The sequence below is a fragment of the Rattus norvegicus genome, chromosome 1 (genome assembly GCF_036323735.1).
Source record: "Rattus norvegicus strain BN/NHsdMcwi chromosome 1, GRCr8, whole genome shotgun sequence".
Classification (NCBI taxonomy): Eukaryota; Metazoa; Chordata; class Mammalia; order Rodentia; family Muridae; genus Rattus; species Rattus norvegicus.
The window spans coordinates 237,574,096-237,595,071 of NC_086019.1; the positions used below are offsets into that span (position 1 = coordinate 237,574,096).

Here is a 20,976-nt window from a genome sequence, read left to right on the forward strand (position 1 = left end):
CTCTGTGTTTCAACTTTCCTCCACAGTTGAATAAGCATACCTCCCCCTTTTTTTGTAACAGAAAATCAAATAGAACCATATACTATTTAAACTTCTTTTAAAAGGGTACAATAGAATTAAAAGTGGCAATTTTGGCTTTCAATATTTGTTTATACTTTTGAAAAAAAATCTCTGAAACGAATGCCGTATTCTCAATAAGGAGAGAAAAAAAAGATAACTGATTTCCCCATTATTTATTCGTGTGAGAGTATGTCGTGATAACCAGAAATCATAAAAAAAATGCAGATTTAACAGTCGAAATGGTGTGGGGGTAAACTTCCATGGCTGTACTAAAGCCTCAAACTCCTGAACTTGTTTTGATGTAGATCGGAAACACAAACCCCCTCATTCTTTACTTGGACGAAACGTCAGTTATCCTATCCCATCAGATGATATTCTATGGGATATGGTAACACTGTCCTTCCTGGCAAATGTGAGACTAAGTATGACAAGCTCGCACTAAACACACGTCTGAGGGACAGTCCACTAGGTCGGACGATGTGATCGAACCGTGGGTCTCGAGGACGCCGTCTCTGTGGAGCACTTACTCAGATGACTGGGTTACTGTAAACAACCCACTTTGCAGGCATGAGCTGGGTCATTGCCTCGCCTTTGCATTTCACATGGATCGGGGTTCTGGGTTTATTTTGCGTCCTACAGCCCACTTTCTTTGGTGATGAGCAATCAGGGAAAATCAGATTATCACTCTGTTTAACCTTCCTGTGCCTTGGATAATTAAGTCAACAAATTAGCTGGAGGCTCCAGTGCGGAAGAGAATTGGTAGACTGTGGTCAAGGCAAGTATTTATGAATTTTCTCTTGAGCTACTTTTCGTGGGGACGCTTTGATAAGAAACATATGATGTCAATTATCATTAACTCTCTGTGGTTTCCATGTTTGGGAGCTTAAGGCTGATTTTAGAAGGTTGAGGACCCCCTTCCCTTTTCACTGTGTATCTGCACCAGTCTACTCGGGCTTTAAAACAGGGTTTTGCATTGTAGCCCAGGCTGACCTTAAACTCCACATTCTCTGTCTTCAGCAGGGCAAGTGATGGCATGACTGGCGTATATCAATTCAGGCCTAGCAATTCTTTCTTTGTTTTTCTCCTTGTGGTGCTTGGGGTTGAACTCAAGACTTTACACATCAAAATCGAATGCTTTAATCACTGAACTATATCCCCACAACCAATTTTTAATTGGCCTGCATAATTGAATAAGCATACAATGTTTGTATTCAGAAGCCCAACAGTAACATTCCAAGAGAAAGCTCACAGTAGAATTAAGAGTGGTGCTTTCTGCATTGGGATTTTGGTTGTCCGAAACTTCCTGTATTTTTTCAAAACTCTCTACAACGAATAAACTTGCATTTGTTCCTCTTAAGTAAGTGGATACAACGAACCAATTTACGTTCGTGATCAAGTGGGGAAAAAGACAACTCATAACCAAATTTTCTTTTATTTAATATACTTGGGAGGGCAAGGTGTCTGTTGACATCTGGAAATAATCAAAATACAGATTTCCAACTTAGAGCTAGAAATGACTAGAGCAGGGCTCCACAGGTTGATCTACTTGCTCACTTCAGGCTCAGAGCTGTTCATTCCAGTTTCAGACTTAGCTGATGAGGCCTCATCCTGGCTTCTGAGGTGGGGCTACTTTCCCCTGTGTATTACTCTCGCGTGACAAGTTTTTCCTGGAGACATACAACAGCGTGACAAGTTTTCCATGGAGACATCCAACACACACACACACACACACACACACACACACACACACACACACACACACACACGCACTTACTTACCCCAGGAAGGCAGCCATGACAGACCAAAGTAACGATCACATCACTTTTTAAATTGTGGTTACTAACACGCATATGAGTGAGGGTTGTACAAGGTGCAGGGATAGCTCAAAAGTAGATGTAAACACAAGTCCACCCCCAAATGAGTGAAGACTCCTGAAACCCTGCAAGCCAGACGCTCTCTTCACAGCCCACAGGTAGCTCCACAATCATTGTTTCCACAGATTGGTTGGTCAGATTCTCCACCACCAGCAAGTGTTCACTCCCATTTATGATGGAAGATGCCTCAAGAATCTTCCGAGCATCTATTCTTCCTGGATATGTGGCCTTCTGTTAACTTCCTGTTTACCACAGGAAGCTCGTGATTGGCTCCTTTCCTCCAGGAAGGAATGTCTGAATTTGGAGGGCGAGTTGCAATTCTGAGGAATAAGGCAGACAACATCTCAGCCCGAGGAGAACCTCCTGCTTCCTGCGTTCTTCTGCTTCAAGTGTCTGACCTCTCTGCTTTCCACAGCTCCTTTCCTGGACCTTCTGTCACCCCGGGGCTGGGGTAGGCCTAATTGGGACTCTCTGCCTGTGCTCCCTATTCTCAGGCCTCTGCTGTGGCTCAGTTTTAAACAATGTTTTCTGCAAGATAGTACCTGTCTGCCACCCTTTGAGTCATATAGAGTAACATAACGTGACTTCCCTTCTGCTTAAATTATTCTCACCAAACCCCATCACTGTGTCTGAGGCACGTGCTGGCTGTGGACTTGTGTGCATGACTAACTGTCCATTGGGAAAACGTTTCTGCTTCTCTGTCCCTGCCAGGGAGCTGTACCACTGAAGTCCAGTCCTGCTTCCTTTCTACCCTTGGTTGCCTATATTCCCACCCGCATCCTCCCCTTGTTTTCATGTATCCTTTCACTTCCTTTGTGGATTTCTAGAGTTTCTCTTTCTTTGAAATAGAGTCTAGTGTTTCTTGTTCCTACTGTTTCCTTCATCAGGTTACTGGGAGGCAGCCTGTAATTGCAATTTGAAAAAACAAACAAAATTACACACCAGTAAACATATCTCAGTAACAATTTTAAGTGGCTTCATCTCATCAATACAGACAGACAGACTGGCTCACTGGAATTTGGAGGGCAAATATATATTATTCAGATATATAATGTAGTAGCTATGTATCTTATATAATACATATACCTTCATATGTGTGTGTGTGTGTGTGTGTGTGTGTGTGTGTGAATATAACTCCCAAAAGGTACCTTCTTTGCAAGACACCCATCATAGACGGACTTAAAGGGTAGAAGAAACTTCACAAAGTAAAATGAATCTGAGAAGTAGCCAGTCTAACTATTCTTATAGCTAATAAAGTAGACATCAAATCAAAATGTAACTGAGAAGAGATAAAAACAACCACTACATGGTAATAAGGATAAAAGACACAACACTTACAAGAACACGCTCATTGAATGCTCAGTCTCCCAGGTCTATAAGGTAAATGCCAGTGGACACAAAGGTTAGATAGGCGCTGCTCTGATAATGGGGATAATTTCACCACACCACTGTCTTATGAATGAAAAACCTCTCCAAAACAAATCTTGGAACTAAAAAATAATTTTGAAGACTCCAGGCTGTGGGAAGGCCTCTCATACTCATGGCTTGGTGGAATTAATAATGGGAACAGTTGTAGCATGAAAGCAGTCTCCAAATCCATGGGAGTCACTATGAAAAATCCACGTTATATTTGTCATGGAACTAGCAAAAACAGTCTTCAAATTCAAAGGAAAACACGGAAGACACAGAGTAACCAAAGCAAATGTAAACAGTTGCGAGCATGCTGGAGGCCTCCTCCACTTAGTACAGAGCTCCAATGGAAGAAAATGTTTCAAAACTTCTGGTGAAGGCCACAGTGAACACTAGCTTTACACATGTCAGGGGACATCCCCAAAACACTCACCAAGAAAAGGGGCTGCTTGCTCTGCTAGATTCTCAAACTATCCTGCTCACATGGGTTATATATAATAGAAGAAAGTTTACTTCACCTTCCTTCATGTATATGAGGATATATGTGTATGTATGTATGCATATACACATATAAAATCTGTGTTGTTACACCAACATCTCTATTTATGTCCTTTTATTGTCATACATTTATCCTGGATCCCGTGGAAACATCTTTACAAAGTAAACTTTGGCTGCATTAGGCTTTGCTCGATCTGTATAGATTACTACCAGGATAGTTTTGAGTAAAAAAAAAATGTTGTTTTCTTTTAGTAATTTAGAAAGCTTACATGCAAGGCGACCTGTTTATCATGCATTTGCAGCATTATGAGATAAAAATATGTCTTCGGTATTTTACCTAGTGAAATGTATGTCACGGTTATGTCTTACTATGCATTATCTAATTTATTAATGAACCTTACATCCCTTACTAATAACTGAGAACTCTGAGTGTCATCATTGGTCTGGAGAGCTTATACACACTAGGTCACGTAGGCACCATGAAGTCTACATGACCGATTAGCTCTACCATGGTGGAAGAATGGTGGACAGGCTGACAGTCGGGATTCAAACTGTGCGTTTGAAACCCAAACTTTTAATTATCTCACAAAAGTCCCTCCTGAAATATGTCTGGTAAGTACTATACCCTACTTTGTTAATCGATTATCACATAACTCATGGGAAAGATTAGACTTGCTGATTATATATAAATTCAAAGTGGCCAAAAAAAATCCCAATTAATAATAAAGGTAGAATTAATTTTTTTCTAAGAGAGAAATGAAAAAACCGGATGAAGGTAAAACTTTTTAGATTCCCATGATCCCGTCGTTCATCAGGCGGACGGAAGGTTTACAGTCTGTATTATTAATGTTTGCATTACTAACGTTTGTAAGACAGGAGAATGTACTGCTGTGGCTGGTCTCCATCTTTGGCCTTTCAAACTCAGCATTCTGCTAGTTCTCTTCTTTTTGTTAACGCTTGTCTGGGTTTCTAGTTGTTTTCAGCAGAAGGTTCAGTCTGTCACCATCTAGCCTGTCACTGTTGCAAACAAAGTCTATATGTACTCTCGAAAAAAATCTGTCTACAATTTGCTTTGACAATCTTTACAGCGACAGAAAGGACATTTCCCGCATTTAGTAATATTGTCAGACTACAGGTTGAACTGCGTCCCAACAGAAAGATGACACTAATGCTAGTGTCTTTTGGGTTGTATCCACGGTCATCTTTCACAGAGTGTTGCTCAATACTATTAAGCACAAATCAGAGAATCATATTATTCTGTATTATAATGAACACAGAAAGCCACAGGAAAAAGACTGTAAAATATGCAGGGGTATCAGGCAGCCAACACCAACAGAATTACTTTGTACACTTTTTAATATATTTTAATATAATTAGGTAATGTATCACAATACATTTTACTGTAAGTGTCTATGGTGTGTGTGTGTGTGTGTGTGTGTGTCTATGTAACTAACACAAGTAGTGATGTTGAAATTAAGCAAATAATGATATTCGATTAGTTATTATATTACAGAAGAAATTTGTATTTATTACAAATATAAATATGCTTTTCTTGAAAAAAATATTTACTCTAGAGGATTTTTGTGGGGACAAATAGGTAAGGTGATTATCATAAAATGTGCTTTTTGATAAACACTACTCATTTTGTTTTGAGGGTTTGGTCTGTGCACATCCAGTTTGTACTTCTATACTCACAACATTATAAAAAGTCACCAGTAGAGGGAGTAAATAATTTAAAAACCAAATTAATTTTGATCTATTTTACTTTTGAAGGTATATAATAAGGCTTTATCTATTTCTATAAAATGCCTATTAAATCGGTACCATGTAACTTATTCAAGATCTATAACCATGTGGATACTCAGAAAAATATAAGACAACTTTAAATATAATTTAGAAACATCCTGATCTAAACTCTAATCCGATTTAAATCGGAATCATATGTATTATAGAAAGAAGATGGATGCTAATAAGAGTGACCTGTCAGTTTCTATTTTTTCTTCTTCTTTAAAAAATTAAAGTCAGCGCCTATCACTGCAGCATTTTATCCATATGTGTCATTATACTTTGCTCTATTTTTAATGATGGGTTTTAGGGAAATCTGTGCAATTTCTCCAATCCTCACGACTCAGGTCTTTAAGAAAGAAAAAGGAGGAGAGAAAGAAGGAGCAGGAGGATGTAAAGGAGCAGGAGGAGGAAGAAGAGGAGGAGGAGAAATAATCACAAGGATAGGATGCTAGAGAGCACATCTGGAAAGAGTAAATGCGATGACGTAATAATGCAATTAGCATAGAAAACACTGGGAGTCTTCACTAACCCGAATCTCTGAGTAATTCACCACGCCTTCTCACTTCCCCTTGTGTATCGCCAGTCTTCCGCCTGGCAAAGGTGGGAGGTGTTTGCAGGGCTTTCTCGGAAACTCTGCCTCTAGCCGCTCTGCTACATTGGTGGAAACCCCTCTGCTCTGACATTTTCCTTCACTGTTATTGGCATCACCTGGAATTCCAGAACGCGCCATTAAAAGGAACATAGTCTCCTCCCCCAGAGACATCCTGTGTTGTCTCATTCTATTTCTTCTTCACCGAAGCACTGCCCCACAGTTTTACTGTAGTGTTATCCCAATGGGGTTGGTTAACTGGCATTTAAAGTGTCATAGGAAGGACATTAAAGATAAATATCTAAATAAATATAAAATCCCCCAAATCTATTATAAAAAATATCCATTAAGAACGTTCATTTTTCTTAAACTTCCCTTTCTGAACCTGAGTTTGAGGTTTGGGGGAAATTTTCCTTCTTGACCTTTTCTGAATTATCCACTGAACACACACTCAAGCCCAGGGATACTGGTATCTCTTTAGGTCACTACGCCCATAGAACACCCCAAGACTAAATCATCAAGTTTGGTATAATAGCCTACAGGTTCCACAGAAGACCCAAGATACCACTTGGCACATCACTTCCTGCAGAACATTACCATTTCCTCTCCTAGGAAATATCTTTGGTTTCATCATTGTCAAATGGTCAACAGTTAGGCCACTCACAGGTGAACATTCTCTCACATTCAACTTCTAAGAGACAGATTCTTATCCTCAGAATAAATGCTAAATGATGGGGAATTAAAATATAGTTTCCTCTCCTGATTATTATTTGAAAGGTCTCCTGCTTTTACTAGGTGCCAGTCATTTATGCTACAGGTGGGCTCTCAAGCTCTTTTGTCTGCTTTAAATAAACATAAGACAGCACCGATGACTGCCTTAACAGGCAACTGTTCCATCCAGAGACATACACATTTGTGGCTAGAGTCTTGCAAGTTCGATATGCTTGGTGAAGGCCTAGGTTTCTGTCTGACCTCCTTGGGTTGGGAGGCACAAGGCTGTATTTTCAGTTCTGCACAGAAACCACTTGGAAGGAAGTTCTGAAGGATTGTGATTCTGACAGTTTGGGGAGAAGGGAGCTTATTTATTGAAAACTTGGAGTTTCCATTCATGGGACTTCATCCTGCTTTGCTCACTTTGCTTCCCTTTGTGTTTGTAAGGCAGGGGTTCTCTCTGTACTCCTGCTGGCCTTGGACTCACATTTCTCTTGTCTTAGCACGAAGGGCACTGGGATTACAGGCATGCGCCCCTAGATCCAGTCAGAATCACTAGAGGTGAATCAAAAAAGGTCGGAGGATGAAGGTGACATCTTTGGTTCCAAGATTTAAAATGTCAACTGACAACCTTTAACCTAGACGAATTCAACAATCCTGGATGAGACCACAAGGGAAATGAACAGTCAACATGAGAACGACTCTAGATTACAAAACCAGAGAGGCACCTTACAGCTCATCTGAAAGTACTGACTATGCTATATATACGTTATGGATGGGAACTAGGATTTATTGAGGCTTTGTTAGTGTTCTCTCTGCTGTACCTGGAGCCTTTTTTCTAGTGACTTCTATAATTCTGGTTGCATAATCTAACGAGCACACCAGACTTTTCTGGAACTCAAGTCCAATGTTCCTGTACAGCAGGAGTGTTGGTAAAATGAGTTTGGATAGTCTGGAGAAAGGGGAGGTTGTTTATTGAAAGAGCTAAACTTTCCCCAGTGCTAAAACATTACTCAAACTGGATAACAATATTTATAAAAATCAGTGAGATTAAAAAACCCATAAAACAGAAATTAAGTCTGGGGGACGTAGCTCAAGCAGGAAGCAACAGTTCAACATGGAGCAAGTCTTGATCCTCAGCTGTGGAAAAGAAATATGAAAGCTAACGAACCAGCTAAGACTACCTCAGAGAAGGCAGGAAGGAGAAGGAATACTGGAGATTAAGAGCACTGGCTACTCTTCCAGAGGACCCAGGTTCAATTCCCAGCATCCAAATGACAGCTTGCAACTGTCTGTAACTCCTGTTCCAGGGACTTGAACCTTCACACAGGCACAAACACTAATGTACATTAAATAGATAGATAGATAGATAGATAGATAGATAGATAAATGAATGTATAAATAAATAAATAAATGAAAGGCTACTGGAAACTTTAAAAGAGAACTGAAGACCAACACTGAACTACTAAATCCATCGATCCTCCGGGATGCTCCATAGGATCAGAGTCATCTAAATGAAAGTAGAAGAAAAAGTATAAACTGAGTAAATAGTATATAATCTTAAAGAACTAAAACCGTATATAAAAAATATAAAGTAAGGGGCTGGGGATTTAGCTCAGTGGTAGAGCGCTTACCTAGGAAGCGCAAGGCCCTGGGTTCGGTCCCCAGCTCCGAAAAAAAGAACCAAAAAAAAAAATATAAAGTAAAATAGTAGGTGTTGGTAATTATTGCAGTATGAAACATCGTAGTACCCAGTCGGTAACATACTGTAAGGTTTCTTACACTTGTAACTAACCTTCAGAGGCTTGAAAATTTGAGATCACAGGAAAAAACACCCTGCTGCCTAAGGGGGAATGGACCAATGGACTCTGCTCCCCCAAGTCAACAGATATAAATAATCCCTGTGACCACACCAAGGTACCTGTGCGGGGATCCTGTTTTCAGGAATATGCATATTTCCTTTTTATTAAAATGTTAGTAGAACTGCATATATATGTGTCTTCTTTTATTCCCACTATCAAGATATCTATTCTGAATTCCTTGTTCATGCTAGGCCCCTTGCCAAGCATGGGAAAGATTCAAATGAATTAAGATAGAAATAGTAGAGGTCAACATCATTTGCTCTATCCTTCAAGATGTTGGCTGCTGTCTCACACAATGCACCTGTTTTAAGAGATGAAGAAAACAGATTCATCAGGGGAAATGGGGTCACCAGATTACCAGAAAACAAGAGGAAAAGAGAGGGGGTGAAAGGTAGTCAGAAAGCAGGCTCGAGGATGACAGGGATGAGCTCTGATTTCTAAGATTCCACCCAAAGAGCACGACTTTATATTTTATAAGGCCAATCGTTTTGTTGAAATTGGTTTGATCTTTTCTTTGTAATTACCACCTAATAATAAAATTCTTTTCAATGCCAAAGCTTTTTCTCAACAATATTGCAATGTCCACACTTCATGATGGGCCACATTAAAGCCTGGACTTGGCACGGACAGTGGCAGAATTCATCACACACAACTCTAAAGGCATAACCGTTATGGAAGAGATTCAGGCAGTATAATGCTTATAAGCTTGGCTGAATTAAGTACAGCCTTTGTTAAGAAAGACAGCAGTTTATTTTATTTTATTTATTTATTTTTTTTGGTTCTTTTTTTTGGAGCTGGGGATCGAACCCAGGGCCTTGCACTTCCTAGGCAAGCACTCTACCACTGAGCTAAATCCCCAACCCCAGTTTATTTTTTTTAAAATAGTTTATTCTTCTTTCTCCATGTCCTTGCCAACATGATGTCATCTGAGTTTTTGGTCTTAGCCATTCTTATTGGTGTAAGGTGGGATCTCAGAGTCATTTTGAATTGCATTTCCTGGATGACTAAGGACTGTGAACATTGCTTTAACCGCCTCTGGGCCATTCAAGATTCCCCTTATAAATTCTCGGTTTAGAGCTATACTCCATTTTTTGATTGAATTGTTTGGTTTTCTTGGAGGTTATCTTCTTGGGTTCTTTATACATTTTGGATATTAGCCCTCTATTGGATGTGGGATTAGTGAGATTTCCCCCTCCCCCAGTACCTTGGTTGCCACTCCTTCATTGATGGTGGGACTGAAAACTAGTACAACCTGGAAATCAATCTGGAGGGTCTTCAGAAAATTGGGGATAGATTTACCTGAAGATCCAGCTACACCACTCTTGGGCATATACCCAAAAGATGCCCCACCATGCCACAGGGGCATGTGCTCCTCTATGTTCATAGCAGCCTTATCTGTCATAGCCAAAAGCTGGAAACAATCGCAATGTCCCACAACGGAAGAATGGATATAGAAAATGTAGTTCATTTACACATGGGAACTTGTTGAGCTCACCTCCAGTAGAAAGATAGGACATCAAGTGGAGGGATGGGGTTGCCATATAACAGTCAAAAACTCTGACCCAGAATTGTTCCTGTCTAAAAGAACTGCAGGGACAAAAATGGAGACGAGACTGAGGGAAAGGAGGTCCAGTGACAGGCCCAAATTGGGATCCATCACATGGGTGTGGGAGCCAAGGCCTGACACTATTACTGATGCTGTGGTGTGCCTACCTACAGACAGGAGACTAGCATGGCTCCCCTCTGAGAGGCCCAACAAGCAGCTAACTGAGACAGATGCAGATACCTACAACCAACCATTGGACTGAAGTCGAGGACCCCTGTGGTTGAATTAGGGAATGGCTGGAAGAAGCTGAGGAGGAGGGCGACCCCGTAGGAAGACCAGCAGTCTTAATTAACCGAACTCCTGAGATGTCTCAGACACTGAGGCACCAACCAGGCAGCATACGGGGGCCGGTCCAAAGTCCAGATACATACATGGCAGAGGACTTCCTGGTCTGGCCTCAGTGGGAAATGATGTGTCTAACCCTGGGGAGACTTGAGGCCCCAGGCCTGACAGGTGGTGGAGAACATCCTCTTGGAGACAGAGGTGGCGGGGAGGAATGGGATGTGCAACTGTGGGAGGGCCGATCGGGAAGGGGACAATGACTGGATTATAAAAAAAACAAAAGTATTAATAATTTTTTAAAAGTTTATTTTTACCTTCATGTGTGTGTCTGTGTGTCTTCGTGTGTGTGTGTCATATTGCACTGGTACCTGAAGAGGCCAGAAGAGGAACATCAGTTCCCCAGTAAGTAGCGATAAAGGAGGCTGTGAACCATCAGACATGGGTGCGGGAACTGAAGAGCGGTGAGTGTTTTCAGCCGTGGGGCCATGTCTCAAGTCCCGGACATTTCTTCTTTAATACTATAGAAAGAGTAAAATGTTTGGGCAAGGAAAAAAAAAGTTGCGTTGTAAGCATTCCCTAATAAATAAATAAATAAATACTGTGTTCATTTTGATAAAATCTTATTGTTCTCTCAGCCACTAAACTTAAGCTATACTGTTTTAAAATGGAAGGCTGTTTAATTTTTTTTTTCTGTGTGTGTGTTCTCGAAACTGTTCTTCATTACAAGCTAGCCTTCTGAAAAGCCATGCTCTTTCAACGTCTACAACAAAATAAACAATACTGCTTCCAAGTAGTGTGTGCAAGAAACTGGTCGGAGGCTTGATCATATGCAGACCTCTTTGTTATGATACAGTAAACCTTTGATTGTAACACTCCTATCTAAACATACATCTCCCAGCTGTCAGTTTGTCTGAGGAAATCAAGGTTGCCTTTCTTGGTGTGTTTCCTGTTCTGTTTCTCTGAAAGCACAATGTCCCCGCAGCGCCATACTCTGCTGCTCCAATCACTTATCAATCTTCTAGTGAAAAAAAAAATTACAAAGAATTTTTGTTTTTGCAACGATTAGGAAGGAATGCTGCTTTTTGGATTCTCACAGATAGCAGGAAACGCACGCACCGGCTGCAATCCTAATCACCAAACTAATTCCTTAAAAGCGCTATTATTTTAACTACCATTCTCCTGAAAAATGACCTACTTGCAGAAACCTCTACAGGAAATAACTTCCCGAGAAAATGTTAGCTAGGGAAATGGGCCATAAAGTTGTGCTGCAAGGCTGTCTCTACCTAAACGCTATTGTTCAGATTCTCAAACTGTCACGATTGGTGGGATTAAATATTTGTAAAGAAATAACTCTGTCAAAATATGAAGAGTGCGACTCGGAAGTCAACCAATTAGGCACAAGGCCAACATAGACAGTCTGCTAATTGCCTCCATTTTGAGACAAGGGGGAGCAAAGAGTGGGGTCTGCTCTTCTGGCAATCCCCTTCCTTCCAAGAATTTCCGGTGGCTTGTCTGCAAACCACTTTTAATTTTTGTTACAGATATTCGGTTGATTTACATGTCGATAGATATTTGAAATTGTGGAAATAGAGCGTTTGATGATCCCCACCTCTTACTCCCAAACTTCGTGCTTGACGCTTTGTGCTGGAAAATATCAAAGAAAGTATATTGTTTTTCTTATTATTCAAGACCATCTCAGATGTATGCAGACTCTCTACCAAACAAATCAGCTCTTAGATCCCACACTGTGTTCGTTTTGATGAAATCTTATTTTCTCTCAGGCACCAAACTTAAGCTATACTGTTTTAAAATGGAAGGCTGTTTAATTTTTTTTTCATGTGTGTGCTCTTGAAACTGTTCTTCATTGTATTTGTACAATCTGTGAATCTGGACCGTTTTCCCCCAAGAAAATATCAGCCTTGAAAAAAATTCATTTTGACTTAAAGATAATACATTTTATTTTAGTTTGATTTGCCTTTGAATTTTGAATGATTTATATAGATATCAAGTAATTTTTATCTAGTAAGTCTTCTTTTCTTACATCCAATAAATAAATAAATAAATAAATAAATAAATGAAATCGAGTTTATTACCCACAAAACAGAGACCTATTAGCGGGTCACACCCAATGTACACATTTGTAAGCTTTAAAGTCATAGCTCTATTGTTTTGGTGTGTGGAGTGCTAAAATCAATGCTATTTCACAGAACTGTTACTACCCATGTAACTCTAGCTATATAATGATAAAATCCTTAATTTCTACATATTGAGGGAGGAAAAGACACACAGTCACTCCTGGGGTTGAAAGAAAAAAACTTAGCCAAAGGTCTGTCCATGCCGTGACTTTTACTAAGTGTGAAAGGTGGTTCTTACTGCCCTTCACAGTAGTGGCTCTGGCCAGTGTTTTAGAACTGCTCCTACTGAAGCACTAGAAACAGGTGGACTTGATAATTAACCCTCATTAATTATCTAAATGCTTTGAAGCTAATTATAAAGATATTTAAACAAAATATTTAAGATAGGTTTTTTCCCCATATTGTTCCTTTAACCTCAGCCATGGACTGAATAAAAAAGACCCCAAACAACAGGGCATAAACTCACCTAGTAACAAAGAACAAACCCCCCTCACCCTGGCCATTGCCCACGCATAGAATAAGAATGTCACCAAACCCTGAGAAACTTCTCAGCGTGCAGCTCACACTCGGAAGAGCATTTTCTTGGGCTTTTACATAGATAACTTGGTAGGTCATTTTCCCATCATAGTTCACCCTTCCTACTAACACCAGCAGATGGCTGACAAGCGGAATCCAAACCTGTACATAAACAACTTGTCCTGAACTAGAGAAGGAAGCAGAGGGACCCCAAATGAGCAGCCTATGACTCTTTAAACCTTGAAGCAATTCAGAGGGAAAAACAGTTTACAGGACACATGTCTGCTGCCTGCCTCCTGTTTTCATCATTTCCTCCTCTGGCCTTCACTCCTGCTTCTTTCTTTCCTTCCTTCCTTCTTTCTTTCTTTCTTTCTTTCTTTCTTTCTTTCTTCCTTCCTTCCTTCCTTTCTTTCTTTCTTTCTTTCTTTCTTTCTTTCTTTCTTTCTTTCTTTCTTGTTTCTTCCTTCCTTCTTTCCTTCCTTCCTTATTTCAAAGATTTATTTATTTATGTTATGTATGTGAGTACACTGTTGCAGTCTTCAGGCACACCAGAAGAGGGCATCGGATCCCATTACAGATGGTTCTAAGCCACCACGTGGTTACTGGGACTTGATCTTGTGACCTCTGGAAGAGCAGCCAGTGCTCTCAACGGCTTCAGCCATCTCTCTACTGCTTCTTTTAAGAAATTTAAAACTCTCATTTATTCTGTCCATCACAGCTCATTTTTGTAAAAGAGCTGTCCTCAGGCCACAGTGACTAAAAGGTTTGTGCTTGCCTTGCATAAATAAACAGGATTTGGCAACATATTTAATTATGAAAGAGAAAAAAAAGAATCTAAACCTCCCAGATGAATATAAGAAGATTTTTACCATGACTCTTGTTTTACACTACATTAATTAAAAGCCCTATTTTACTGGCTCATAGTTGCCTTTAATTACTTCCTGTTATTGAAGCTGTGTACCTCAGTACACGAACATACACCATCACCATTATTATCTACAAAAATATACACGAATGGGTTTTGTATCAGAATCACTTCTATGTGAATGTGATAGATGTTCCAATCAAGATTAAACAATACAAAATGAAGAAATATTAGTGAATATAACCACATCATAAGAAAGCCAGTTCTGGGGGGAAGGAGAAGGTAACTGGATAGGAGAGACTACCCACAGACTCAAATCTTTCTGATTCTGGTATCTAAAGACTGAGCATGAGGTATGCCTTTTTGCAGCCTGGCCACGGGAGCAAGACCCAAAGATGCTGTCTATGGCTTATGTGCAAAAGTGGTACGAGCCATTCTGAGTGGGTCTTATTTACAGTCATCAGCTTTTACTTGGCATTATCAAGGGAGAAGCACTGTAGTGTGAACTCCCGTGCAAGTGAGCATAATACGTGCACTTGACTTCTTTGTTTCCTTGTACGATAATTAAGTCAGAGCTTTCCTCTGGTCTCTTGCTTTATAAAATGGACACTTATAAGTGTTAAAGGTCAGATCCTGATAACAGTAACAGTGGGGAAATTTCAACACCTTGGGGATTTCAATACCTTTCTTTCATTTTGAGCCTGTCATCAAAACAAAAAAAAATAATCAAAAAAGAAATGTCATAGTTATGCTAAATCATAGAAATTAATAGATATCTGTAGCACATCCCACTCAACAGATATTAAAATCACATTCTTCCCTGCATTCTTAGAAACATTCTTTAAAGTAGATCATGTTCTAGGCACAAAAAATAAGGTGTATCAGGTACAGAAGGACTGAAATAATTTATTATATCTTATTGGATCACAGTGGAATGAAACTAGAAATCAGTAGCAATAGAATGTGTGTTACTATTGGGAAACAAAACAATGTACTCTTGAATAACAAATGGGAGACCGAAGAAACCAAGGAGGAGAATGTAAAACTTTAGAATCGAACAAGAATGAAATTACAGATCATCATGATACATGCGATTCAGTCAGAGAATTCTAAGAGAAAAGTGTATGACTTTATGCATTTACTTTGAAACATCAGGGAAATCTCAAATAAAGAACCCAACATTATAACTCAGTTTTCTAGGAAAGCAACAGTAGTCCAAGCCCTAAAGGAGTAGGCAGCACGGCAGTGAAGATCAGAGATCTTGGCTGAGACAGGTGACAGAGGATAATTATTTAAATGTTGGTTCTTTAAAGGGATAGGAATGAATGATACACTGTAGCCAAGTTAACCAAGTGAAAGACAAAGACAATCCAAATCAATGAAATTTGAGGTAAAAATGATATTACAGTAGAGTCCAATAAAATCCAGAAGTTAATTAGAGAATATTTGGAAGACTTACACTCCCAAACCTGAAAAATCCAGAGTAAATAGCTACATTCCTAGACATATATCACTCAGAAAAAATAAATCAAGAACTTATAAACAACTTACACAGATTCATCCCAAGCAATGAGACTGAAGCAGTAATCAAAATTTACTCATAAAGAAAAACTTAGGAGCCGGCAAATTCACTGTCACCTTCTACCATCCCCTTAGAAAGGGCTGGCACCAATACTTCTGTAATAATTCTACAAAATAGAAATGGAAGGTGTGGCATTAAACTTAGTTCTACAAAAAAAAAAATTAAGACTACAACAGCAACTAAAAGGGAAAGAAAGAAACGAAGGAAAAAAGAAAGGAAGAAAAACCCTATAGTCCAATTATCTGGAAAAACAGATTCTCAGTAAAATATTTGCTACTTGTGTAGGTTTTTTTTTTATCCTGTTAAGGCAAGTTTGGCTCAATATATGCAGATGAGTGAATGCCAGCCCATAAATAGACTAATCGGGAATCACATGATTGACTCAGTAGATGCAGCAAAGACCCTTGGACAAGGTTGATTTTCCTGTCAGGTAAAACCCCTAGAAAACTAAAAACAGAAGGACTGTGTCACAACATAATAAAGGTTATTTATAACAAATCATTATATTAAATACAGAAAATTGTCACCATTTCCCCTAAAATCAGCGAGGCATGAGTGTCCAGCCGCCCTTCATACTGAATATAGTCTTTGTATTGTTGGCCAGAGTAGTCAGAAATAAGAATAAAGGATGAGATGAAAAGTATTCAAACAGGAAATGAAGAAATCAGAGCCTCCTTATTTTTATATGCCACTGAACCTTACTAAAGGCCATGGAGACGCAAACAGAAAGCTCTTATGCCCGAAACACACTTTCACTAAAGCGACAGGATATAAAGTAACAATAATTGATACTCTTTCTATGTACCAATAATTATTTGATGTGAAAAAAACAAGTAGAAAAATCCTACTCTTAATGGCTTCAAAACTAAATTTCCAGGACTAAACCTAAACAACGTGGTGAAGGACACCTACGCTGAAAACTTCTGAGAGGCTCTGCCAGCTCCTCACCAATAAAGATGAGGACGCTCACAGTCAACCGTCAGACTGAGCACAGGGACCCCATTGGAGGAGGTAGGGGAAGGACTGAAGGAGCTGAAGAGGTTTGCAGCCCCATAGGAAGAACGACAATATCAACCAACCAGACCACCCAGAGTTCCCAGGGACTAATCCACCAACCAAAGAGATCACATGGTGGAACCCATGGCTCCAGCCGCATATGTAGCGGAGGATGGCCTTGTCGGGCATTAATGGAAGAAAGGCCCTTGGTCCTGTGAAGGCTTGATGCCCCAGTACAGGGGAATGCCAGGGCGGGGAGGCGAGAGTGGGTGGGGTAGCACCCTCATAGAAACAGGGGTAGGGGGCGTGGTAAAGGGGGGTTCCCAGAAGGGAAACCAGGAAAGGGGATAACATTCAAAATGTAAATAAATAAAATAACCAATAAAAAAACCTTCAAAGTCTTAAGATACCAAACAAAGATGTAGGACACAAGAAGATGGCAAGATCTTCTGTGCTTGTGGATTGGTATAATTACTATTGTAAAGACTACTATGCTATCAAAAATAGTCTACAGAGTCAACTTGACTTGTATCAAAATCACAGTGACATTTGTCACAAAATTAGAAAAAAAGTTCTAAAAATCACATGGGACCACAAAAGACCCCCAGTAGCCCAGGTAATTCTAGGCAGAAAGAGTGAAGCATGAGATACAGGAATACCTGGTCTCGATTTATATCACAGGGTTACCACAACAAAAAACAGGATCTTGGCACCCAAACAGCTAGGTAAGGAGTCCAACAGAACAGTAGACCCAGAAATAGATCCATCCAGCTATAACCACTGAATTCATAAAAAGGCGTCTAAATGTACAGGAAAGCAAGTCTCCAACAATTTGGTGCTGGGCAAACTGGATATCCACATGCAAAAGAACGCAACTGAACCCATATATCACCCTACACAAAAATCAACTCAAAATGGATTAAAACTGCTGCACACAAGACCAGCAACTTTGAAACTGGTAAAGGCAGCAGAGGTACAGACAGAGACTTTCTGAAAAGAATTCCTAAATGCGCAGAGAGGAATCTAAAACTTGACAGAGGTTTTCACCAGCGTGAAGAGGTTTCTTTAAGAATGGAGGAAAACATCTTTGTCAACTTTCTGTGAAACAACAGATTGAGAATGAGAGTAATAAAAAGCTACAATGTCATCATGGACCTCCCCACCCCACAATCCAATCTCTGAGTGGATAAAGAACTATATACGGAACTCATTCAGCATCCTTGGCAAATCCACCCGGAGATAACGGATTGAAACTGCTTTGTGATTCCATCTCACCAAAGTCAGAACAGCAACCAGCAAGGAAACAAATGCCGATCGATGGTTGGGAGCACAGAAGATCCCACATTCACTGAGGGTGGGAATGTAGACTGGTATAGCCATTATGACAGTCAATGCAGAGGTTTCTAGAAAACCAAATGGAACCAAAACAAAAGACCCCTCACCCCGCCCCACCCCCTAAATAGAACTATTATGGGATGCAGCCATACTACTCCTGGCTGTATTTCTGAAAGTTTCTAAGTGAGCGTGCCATAGAGATACGTGTGCATGTGTTTATTACACATCATTCACAATAACCAACAAATGGAGCCAGCCTAGACTTCTCAGTCGATAAAGAAAATACAGTGCATACCCACAAGGAAAACTTTTCAGCCATAAAGAAAAAAATGGAATAATGGCATTTACCATGAAATAAGCCAGCCTCAGAAAGACAAATAGAACATCTTTTTTTTTAATCTCCTATGACAATTTTAGATTTAAATGTGAGTTTGTGTGCTTTTGTGTGTGTGTGTGTATTGTGTAATTTGTGTGAATTTGTGTGTGTTAATATGAGTGTTTTTCTGTGTGTTCATGTAAGTATAATTATGTGTGTGTTTGTGTGTGCTTGTATTTGTGTATATTTCTTTGTGTCTATGTATGTGTACGTCAGTGTTTATTTGTGTGTGTGTGTGTGTGTGTGTGTGTGTGTGTGTGTGTAATTTCATGGAACTAGAAAGAAGAGCTGTGTTGTTAGGAGGAGACCTGAAAGGATCAGGCATGTGATTCAAGTGCTCATTGATCTCTTGTAAAATGATGAAGGGGAGTGTTATGTGGGGGTCTGAGGAGAGGAGATATACCAGGAGCAGAAGGGCAAATGATTTGGGGCAGAACAATAAAAGCAGTGTATAACAAAAATACATAGGGAACTACCAGAGTGAAACTCATTACTTTGTCGGCTAACTTTAAAAATTAATAATAGACCCGCGGATCCCGGCCTGCAGCAGCTCTCTGCTCCCAGACCCGGTGAGAGAGAGACCCAACCGCCTGGTCAGGTGGGCACTCCTGAGGCTGCAGAGCGGAAGAGACCACCAACACTGCTCACCCCTGCCCACATCCCTGGCCCAAGAGGAAACTGTATAAGGCCTCTGGGCTCCCGTGGGGGAGGGCCCAGGAGCGGCAGGACCCCTGCCTGAGACACCGCCCTGAACCTGAAAGAAACAGACCGGATAAACAGTTCTCTGCACCCAAATCCCGTGGGAGGGAGAGCTAAACCTTCAGAGAGGCAGACAAGCCTGGGAAACCAGAAGAGACTGCTCCCTGCACACACATCTCGGACGCCAGAGGAAAAAGCCAAAGACCATCTGGAACCCTGGTGCACTGAAGCTCCCGGAAGGGGCGGCACAGGTCTTCCTGGTTGCTGCCGCTGCAGAGAGCCCGTGGGCAGCACCCCATGAGCGAACCTGAGCCTCGGGACCACAGGTAAGACCAAATTTTCTGCTGCAAGAAAGCTGCCTGGTGAACTCAAGACACAGGCCCACAGGAACAGCTGAAGACCTGTAGAGAGGAAGAACTACACGCCCGAAAGCAGAACACTCTGTCCCCATAACTGACTGAAAGAGAGGAAAACAGGTCTACAGCACTCCTGACACACAGGCTTATAGGACAGTCTAGCCACTGTCAGAAATAGCAGAACAAAGTAACACTAGAGATAATCTGATGGCGAGAGGCAAGCGCAGGAACCCAAGCAACAGAAACCAAGACTACATGCCATCATTGGAGCCCAATTCTCCCACCAAAACAAACATGGAATATCCAAACACACCAGAAAAGCAAGATCTAGTTTCAAAATCATATTTGATCATGATGCTGGGGGACTTCAAGAAAGACATGAAGAACTCCCTTAGAGAACAAGTAGAAGCCTACAGAGAGGAATCGCAAAAATGCCTGAAAGAATCGCAAAAATCCCTGAAAGAATTCCAGGAAAACATAAATAAACAAGTAGAAGCCCATAGAGAGGAGACACAAAAATCCCTGAAAGAATTCCAGGAAAACATAAATAAACAAGTAGAAGCCCATAGAGAGGAGACACAAAAATCCCTGAAAGAATTCCAGGAAAACACAATCAAACAGTTGAAGGAATTAAAAATGGAAATAGAAGCAATCAAGAATGAACACATGGAAACAACCCTGGATATAGAAAACCAAAAGAAGAGACAAGGAGCTGTAGATACAAGCTTCACCAACAGAATACAAGAGATGGAAGAGAGAATCTCGGGAGAAGAAGATTCCATAGAAATCATTGACTCAACTGTCAAAGATAATGTAAAGCGGAAAAAGCTACTGGTCCAAAACATACAGGAAATCCAGGAGTCAATGAGAAGATCAAACCTAAGGATAATAGGTATAGAAGAGAGTGAAGACTCCCAGCTCAAAGGACCAGTAAATATCTTCAACAAAATCATAGAAGAAAACTTCCCTAACCTAAAAAAAGAGATACCCATAGACATACAAGAAGCCTACAGAACTCCAAATAGATTGGACCAGAAAAGAAACACCTCCCGTCACATAATTGTCAAAACACCAAACGCACAAAATAAAGAAAGAATATTAAAAGCAGTAAGGGAAAAAGGTCAAGTAACATATAAAGGGAGACCTATCAGAATCACACCAGACTTCTCGCCAGAAACTATGAAGGCCAGAAGATCCTGGACTGATGTCATACAGACCCTAAGAGAACACAAATGCCAGCCCAGGTTACTGTATCCAGCAAAACTCTCAATTAACATTGATGGAGAAACCAAGATATTCCATGACAAAACCAAATTTACACAATATCTTTCTACAAATCCAGCACTACAAAGGATAATAAATGGTAAAGCCCAACATAAGGAGGCAAGCTATACCCTAGAAGAAGCAAGAAACTAATCGTCTTGGCAACAAAACAA

The 20,976-nt window shown here is 40.3% G+C and overlaps 1 long non-coding RNA gene across 1 annotated transcript; it reads right to left on the reverse strand.

The window, feature by feature from the left end:
- Nucleotides 1–1,476: 1,476 nt before the first annotated feature.
- LOC134484920 (uncharacterized) lies at nucleotides 1,477–2,197 on the reverse strand. Its single transcript, XR_010062729.1, has 2 exons — nucleotides 1,839–2,197; nucleotides 1,477–1,727 (listed from the first exon to the last, which is right to left on the reverse strand). It is a non-coding gene; the product is annotated as an uncharacterized LOC134484920 (long non-coding RNA).
- Between the last annotated feature and the right edge of the window lie 18,779 nt (nucleotides 2,198–20,976).